This window comes from Schistocerca cancellata, chromosome 3 (assembly GCF_023864275.1).
Source record: "Schistocerca cancellata isolate TAMUIC-IGC-003103 chromosome 3, iqSchCanc2.1, whole genome shotgun sequence".
Lineage (NCBI taxonomy): Eukaryota > Metazoa > Arthropoda > Insecta > Orthoptera > Acrididae > Schistocerca > Schistocerca cancellata.
Window position 1 is genome coordinate 642102215 of NC_064628.1, and position 7074 is coordinate 642109288.

General features: G+C 43.5%; 1 pseudogene; it reads right to left on the bottom strand.

The window, feature by feature from the left end:
- Nucleotides 1-1228: 1228 nt before the first annotated feature.
- Nucleotides 1229-1347, bottom strand: LOC126177294 (5S ribosomal RNA; annotated as a pseudogene).
- Between the last annotated feature and the right edge of the window lie 5727 nt (nucleotides 1348-7074).

The window sequence follows — 7074 nt, forward strand, 5'->3', positions numbered from 1 at the left end:
GTTCAGAGTTTTAACCGAGTAGCAACCTTATGGTCTGATATTCATTCGCTTTACTAAATAATATATTTCCAACCTGGTTGCTGTTAGTAGCAGACCTGTTGTGATTCTCTGGGTAACAGACCTATGTTTTAACTAGATATAAATCATCTCAACAACAGGGATATGCGTCATGTACACTGGGCTCAGTGTGTCCACTCTGCGTAGTCTCTGTCTGAAAGCTGTAAGTTTTTCTTTCGACGTAGAGCTTTGGAGACGCCTTCACGTACAGTCCAACTGACGGTTGGGGACGGGAGAGCAATTCAGGCCGTTCCCCAGAAGCGACGGCGCATAACCTGCGGCAAGTAAAGGCCGATTGGCCACAGAGCTGCGTTTCATTGAGTCATGGGTTTGCAGAGTCACCACTAGTCGTTACCAGAGGCAAAGAAATGCTGGAAAATCTCAGAGGCACGGAGCAGTGGACTATACATTCACCGATAGTCAATCTGGAGGAATCAAAGGCAAAACAGTCGAAACGAATATTCTGAGGACAACTTCACGACAGACTCTGCAAGATTTTTACTAGCATAACTGGATCTAATGGGCTACTGAGTCTGCGAATTCTTCCAGTGATAAATGCAGGGGTTGGAGAAAAAGTGCGAGAAATGCGTGATTGGACGAAGATGCAAATGCTAGCCAAGCCTGTAGGTTGCGCTGTCGTAATTGACCACGAACGGAACCTATGCAATGTCCTCAACAAGCTGCAACTGTCAGCAGTTCTATGCAGCTGTGAGTGAATTATGTAGGACCTAAGTGAATTCGAGCGTGGGCAAATTTTTTGTGCTCATATTCTGGGTGTTTCCGCAATCACGGTAGCCGAAATGTCTCGAGAGACATCGTATCGAAGTTTTATTCAACACAGAGGGAAAGTGGAAAAATATCGTCTCGCAAAGTCACAACGCGGACGGAAGTATGTGTTGAATGTTCGTGGCAGACGGTCATTGATGAGGAGGGTAACGAAAAATACACTAAAACAAAACTAAACTCCGTCCGAACAGGCTGTGGAAGGCCCACAGGAACCGACCGGCCGCCGTGTCATCGTCAGCCCTCAGGCGTTACTAGATGCGGATATGGAGGGGCATGTGGTCAGCGCACCGCTCCCCGGCCGTATGTCAGTTTACGAGACCGGAGCCGCTACTTCTCAATCAAGTAGCTCCTCAGTTTGCCTCACAAGGGCTGAGTGCACCCCGCTTGCCAACAGCGCTTGGCAGAGCGGATGGTCACCCATCCAATTGCTAGCCCAGCCCGACAGCGCTTAACTTCGGTGATCTGACGGGAACCGGTGTTTACCACTGCGGCAAGGCCGTTGGCGAACGAAAAATACACTGAGGTGACAAAAGGTCATGGCATAGCGATATGCACATATGCAGATGGCGGTAGTACAGCGTGCACAATGCATACGAAAGCGGTGCATTGGCATAGCTGTCATTTGTACTCATGCGGTTCATGTGAAAAGGCTTCCGACGTGATAATGACGGCACGACGGGAATTAACGCACTTTGAATGCGGAGTGATAGTCGGAGCTAGACGCATGGGCCATTCCAATTCACCATTCCGAGATCTACAGTATCAAGAGTGTACCGAGAATACTACATTTCGGGCATTACCTCTCAGGGTGGACAACAGAGTGACCGACGGCCGTCAGTTAACGACCGAAAGCAACGGCGTTTCCGTAGAGTTGTCAGTGCTAACAGACAAATAACACTGCATGTATGTTGTTGTTGTGGTCTTCAGTCCTGAGACTGGTTTGATGCAGCTCTCCATGCTACTCTATCCTGTGCAAGCTTCTTCATCTCCCAGTACCTACTGCAACCTACATCCTTCTGAATCTGCTTAGTGTATTCATCCCTTGGTCTCCCTCTACGATTTTTACCCTCCACGCTGCCCTCCAATACTAAATTGGTGATCCCTTGACTGCATGTAATAACTGCAGAAATCGATATGGAATGTACAACGAACGTATTCTTTAGGACAGTGCGGCGAAATTTAGCGTTAATGGGATATGGCAGCAGACGACCGACGCGAGTGCCTCTGATAACAGCACGACATAGCCTGCGGCGCCTCATCTGGGCTCGTGACTATATCGGTTGGATCCTAGAAAACCGTGGTCTGGTCAGATGAGCCCCGATTTCAGTTGGTAAGAGCTGATGGTGGTGTTTGAGTGTGTCGCAGACGACACGAAGCCACGGACCAAAGTGTGGACTATGTTTACATGGAACGGACTGAGTCCTCTGGTCCAACTGGAACTATCATTGATTGGAAATGGTTATATTCGGCTACTTGGAGAAGATTTGTAGCTGTTCATGGACTTCACATTCTCAAACAACGATGGAATTTTAATGGACGATAGTGCGGTATGTCATCGGGACACAGTTGTTCGTGATTGGTTTGAAGAACATTCTGGACAATTCGAGCGAAGATTCGGCCACCCAGATCGCTCAACATGAATCCCATAGAACATCTACGAGCCGTTATCGAGAGGCCAGTTCGTGCATTACAACATGCACCGGTAACGCTTTCGCTACAGAGGCGACATGGCTGAATATTTCTGCAACTTCCAACTACCTGTTGAGTCCCTGATACGTCGAGCTGCTGCACCACGCTGGCCAAATGAGATCAGACAAGATATTAATAGATATCCTACGACTTTTGTCACCTCAGTGTAAGAGGAACGCAGTTTCAAAAGTAGCTGCAGAGCTGAATGTCGCATTCGCGCATCCTGCTAGCACCGAAACATTAAGGAGTGAGTTCCATAAGCAGGGAATCAGGGAGAGCCGGAATTCATATGGTTCAAATGGCTCTGAGCACTATGGGACATAACTTCTGAGGTCATCAGTCCCCTAGAACGTAGCTTAAACCTAACTAACCTAAGAATATCACACACATCCATGCCCGAGACAGGATTCGAACCTGCGACCGTAGCGGTCTCGCGGTTCCAGACTGTAGCGCCTAGAACCGCTCGGCCACTCATGCCGGCGAGCCGGAATTCCAAAAGCACTGATCAGTGATGCAAGTTCCCGTTCAGGAAAACGTAATGCCGAAGTCATAAAACCTAGACTACGCACAATGGATGAAATTCATGTGGTCGGATGAGGCTTGCTACACAGTTTCCAATTTCTGCAAGTTTACGTCACAAGCGTGAATGATGGAAGGGGTCTGTTGATGATATGGGCAGCCATGTCGTGTTATTCCACGGGGCCCATGGTTACTCTCCACGTAGCATTACTGCCAAGGATTATGTGACCATTTTGTCTAATCAAGTCCATCCCCTAGTACAATTTTTGTTCCGCAATGGTGATGTTGTGTTCCAAGAGGGCGTGACCCCTGCCCACCCAGATCTCATTGTTCAGAACTGGTTTTGTGAGCACGACGATGAATTGCCTCATCTGCACTGCCACCACAGTCATCAGATCTCAGTACTGTTGAACCTAATTGGTCGACTTTGGAGGGAAGGCTGCGTGACCGCTATTCACCTCCACCATCGTTACTTGAAATTATCGCTATTTTGCAGGAAAAACCATACAAGGGTCCCTTGAAGACCATACTGGACCTGTATTTATACTTTCCGAGTCTACTGGAAGCTACTTTGAATGCCAACGGGTTTGCTGCATCTTAATAGGCATGGTAACGTGTTGTTTGTTTTGCATCTCCATATTTTTGCCCAACTGCTGTGCATCCATAGATATCACGAATAAACTACCAATGAATGACAACACATTGGAGTACTACACTTTTACATGATTAAGCAGCACACGGCGATTCGCCACTCTCTCTTGACAGGTGTAGCTGCAACTTACAGCACAGACTTTCATAAAGCAGGATACAATTGAGGCATCGACGCGGGAAAGCATGAAAGTCGCAAAAATACGAAAAAGATTTTCAGGTGAAAATAAAAAGTGCACATGTATTCTGGTATGGTCAGATACGTCAACGTCCTCCAGTCGATGTCACTGGCAACTACCAGCTCGTAATCCTGGCATAGGCGCTGTGACAGCGTGTGCTGTTGCATTGTGATACATTAAATAATCACAATTTTTGTTGTTATTACATCTCCGAGAGCGGCTTTCAGTGTAGTATCTGAATACCTGTCAAAAGGTGTAATTTGGTGCGAAAGGATCGCATAATAATTCGTGTTGTACAAGTTGCACTCCACGCTTCTGTTTTCACCTCAAGCAAAGAATCTTACTGTAACTAATTTTTTGAACTCAAACATCTATTTCTCTGCGAGTTCACGTTCCCCGACAACTACAGCCATGTTTCATCAGAAAAACAGAATCTTTCGAGATAAACCTCTCCATTATACACAATACGATAGCCAGCCATCTACAGTAGTGACGTCGAGCAGCAATATCTCAATTGATCAGTCGATGCAGCAGCGTTATTTCGTAGGGTTTCAAACTGACTTCTGCCGATACGTTTCATTTACAATCGCATCTGAGTCAACCAAATAGTATCTAAAATAAAAAATAGTAGTATCTATTTTTAAACTGAAAAGTTCGGCGAACACAATGTTCTAACAACGGTGTACTTATTTGATTTAGCTATAATATTGTAGTTGAAATTTTTTCTTATCCTACCCGGACTGATAGAGGGACGTGCAAAATCCAAGGAAACTCGTTCCCATTGTGGAATTCAGAATCAGTGTTAGTTGTATACATCTTCCATTTATTACAGTTTCAGCTTTGCTGTCGATCGTTTACACATAATTCACTATATTACATTACAAGAATTTAACATTTTCAGTTAAAATAATTTTTACCACCATTTCTCCCACGAGTCCTACACAAGAAATTTTGCAAAAAGCTCCACCTTTGAACTGCTGTTATTTAAGCCCTGCTTACTGCCTGCTGTCGTCCTTAGGAATGTTTGTGTAAAAACCGAATGTTGAAACAAATGATTTGCTTAATACAATATTAATTATTGCTATTTGCAGACTTTCAATAAATCAAGTTTTTTATGTAAGACACTTAAATTTCAGTTTGTTTTACGATAAATTTTTGTAGTTTAGTTTCCAGCTATTATTATTTGACCAGCTACGTCATTGTAATGCTTTACCTATTATTCTGAATATAAGTCTAATAGGACGTAATAAGGCCCATCAGTTATGCAAACATGTTTCAGCACCACTATGCCATCATCAGTGGGTTACCGTTTTATTTCATCTGTAATGTGAACATTTTTACTAAATCATTACAAAAATTATGTGGATATTTAGTTCAAACATTAATTCGTTTCTGTTTGTTAATACCTTTACACTTGACGTGCATGATTTTTTTTGGGCCACTTGTGTATTATTTATTACAGGTAGCTTGTCATCTGCAATCAGACGATGTTGATGAGAAATTTTGTTGGGAATTAACCTATCATCTAAACGTAATTTAATTTTTCGCGATATTTCGCGAATATATTCGATTTTACTTACGTTTTCATGTGGCAGGCCTTCTTATTCTTAGCATCATGGAGAGGTGTTGTGACGCACATGTAAATATAACACGTATTTTCAGAAATAACGTCGTAAAAGCACTTTGCACTTCACCAAAACACAATGTAATTGTGGTTGTTGTGTGTTCCAGCCCAGTCAGTGTTAATTTGTGCACCAGTGACTTCAGCGCCAAATTTGAATTTAGTTTACATTTTATCTATGCGAGTGTGTGTGTGTGGTTTTTTTCTGTATGCTTCTTAGCTGTGTGTGTTGTCTTTTACAATGTGTTCCTTTTGTGTGTAAAATGTTGAGTCTTTGCTGAGTGTAGTGTATCCATTTTCCGTGTGTGTGTGTGTGTGTGTGTGTGTGTGTGTATGTGTTTGTGTTTGTCCGTGCCTGTCCATGTGTCTGTGTGTGTGTGGGTAGACTTTGAAACGTCCCCTTAGAACAATTGTACAAGACTGTGCTTAACCTGACACACAATGTTTTTAGCGCAACGCAATCTGACTATCAAAGATCCCTGCAAAAGAATGGCCCTGACTAACTTTAACCTATACCTTTCACAAATCACTTACCTCACAAAAATCTTCGTTACTGGAACTTCTGCAATACAGCGAGCGCCACTACTGCCAGCTAAATAAAAGATTCAAACTACTGGAGGCACTAACTACTGATAGGGATAGTTAGCAAATGAAAGATATTATTAGAGAACAAACAATGTATTTACCTTAATATTCATAATTGACATCCAGTCTTACAGATTATCAAAACTCGGCCATCTCTCTCCCCACGTCCACCACTGCTGGCGGCTCACCTCCAACTGCCCAGCGCTACGCGCTGTTCGCATCCAGCTATAGCAGTTCATGACAACAATGGCAGACAACAATTCAAACTTTTCATATAGAGAGTGCTACGTAACGTTGCCAATAAAAAAACATAAACAGCAAACTTACATAAAGAAAACATAAACAGCCTACTTACATAAAAACATAAACAGCAAACTTACATAGCCCCCATGCTCCCCACAAAAAATTTTTACAAATGGTGTTGGGCACTGGCCAATACAGATTTGAAAAAATTTTTCATAATTACAATCACAAAGATATCAAATGCACACACTTATTAATACAATGTTGGTCAACAGCTAAAATTTTCTCACAGTCCATAAAGACAGTCCAGATTGTTCATCATAATAGTAATTACAGTTTCTCATTAGTAAAAGAAATTGCACACAGAAGTAGTGGATTTCCATGTAGTATTGAAGAAGTAGTGTTGTCCTTCCAACGGAAAGACAGTGCTGACTCTTGAAATGCTGACAGGTAATGGGCCACAATGGAGCAAACCCACAGCAGAGTCATTCGAAGTTCTGACGAATATTGGTAGATAGGTCATCACAGAGCAGACCAACTGCAGTCCTGGTAGAGAGTATGGTATTGGTGGGCCACCAGAGGTGCAGACCCACTGCAGTCCTTGTAGAAACTGTGGTACTGGTGAGTCAGCAAAGGTGTAGACCCACTGTAGTCCTTGTAGAAACTGTGGTACTGGTGAGTCAGCAAAGGTGTAGACCCACTGTAGTCCTGGTAGAGATGGCCAGCAGCCATCTGCTGCGACTGTGC